Genomic DNA, 884 nt, shown 5'->3' on the forward strand with positions numbered 1-884 from the left:
CAGTTTTTGTAAGATACTTAAGTGGCCTGGAGGGAGAGATGTCATTTTTATTAGGACATGAGGTAACAATACGCTGACACAGCCTGACCCTCACACTCCTGTTGTTTTGTTTATTCAGCAATTTTGTCTAATGGTACCTAATATTCTACTATTTTTCATTAAACCAGTAGTCTACAACATACTTTTTGTTTGATTTACACATCACGTTGAGTGCAGTATCACACCCCACACACTTGACTTTTTTGACACAATTACTCATTACTTATTCATTATTGCTTTTAAAACTTTTCACTGGATGTTTCATATTTCTGAGCACCGTCTACAATAAAAGTGACAAAGGAAGCCATTGTTTCACTGATTTAGGGACTTTTACTTTGTATGACAGACTACAACAATAGAGGAAATAGATGACAGATTGTTTATTTCCCTAATTAAAACCTCACCCAAATTCCATTTTGGGTCACTTATGATTCAAAGTTCTAGCACGAAAACTGGTTTGGCTGAACAATGAATGCCCAACTGCCATGCCGCGTTTTCACCATGCTTCATTTGCTTAGTATCACCAGATCCACACCTCACCACAGAAGTTATCTGCGATGTTAACAGTGGAAATGGGACTTGTTAAAGACATTACAAGACTTCAAAATTTTGGCGCCCACTGGTGTAAAGAATTCCCATACTGAAAAAGTTCACCGCACTGCTTTTTACACTGATTTTATTTAGTGAGAAACCTACTTTGTACCCTCTGTATAAGGTGTCCTATATATTGAACCCTTTACATCCAATACAATCCTTTGCAGAATTATATAATAGTAACATATTTGTTATGTAGGCTGTAATCTTTCGTTTTTCATTCTTTAAAAATGTCTATGAAGATTCTCAAG

Source organism: Micropterus salmoides, unplaced genomic scaffold (assembly GCF_014851395.1).
Source record: "Micropterus salmoides isolate LMB-PRFRI ecotype aquatic unplaced genomic scaffold, ASM1485139v1 Ms_hic_scaffold_10, whole genome shotgun sequence".
Classification (NCBI taxonomy): domain Eukaryota; kingdom Metazoa; phylum Chordata; class Actinopteri; order Centrarchiformes; family Centrarchidae; genus Micropterus; species Micropterus salmoides.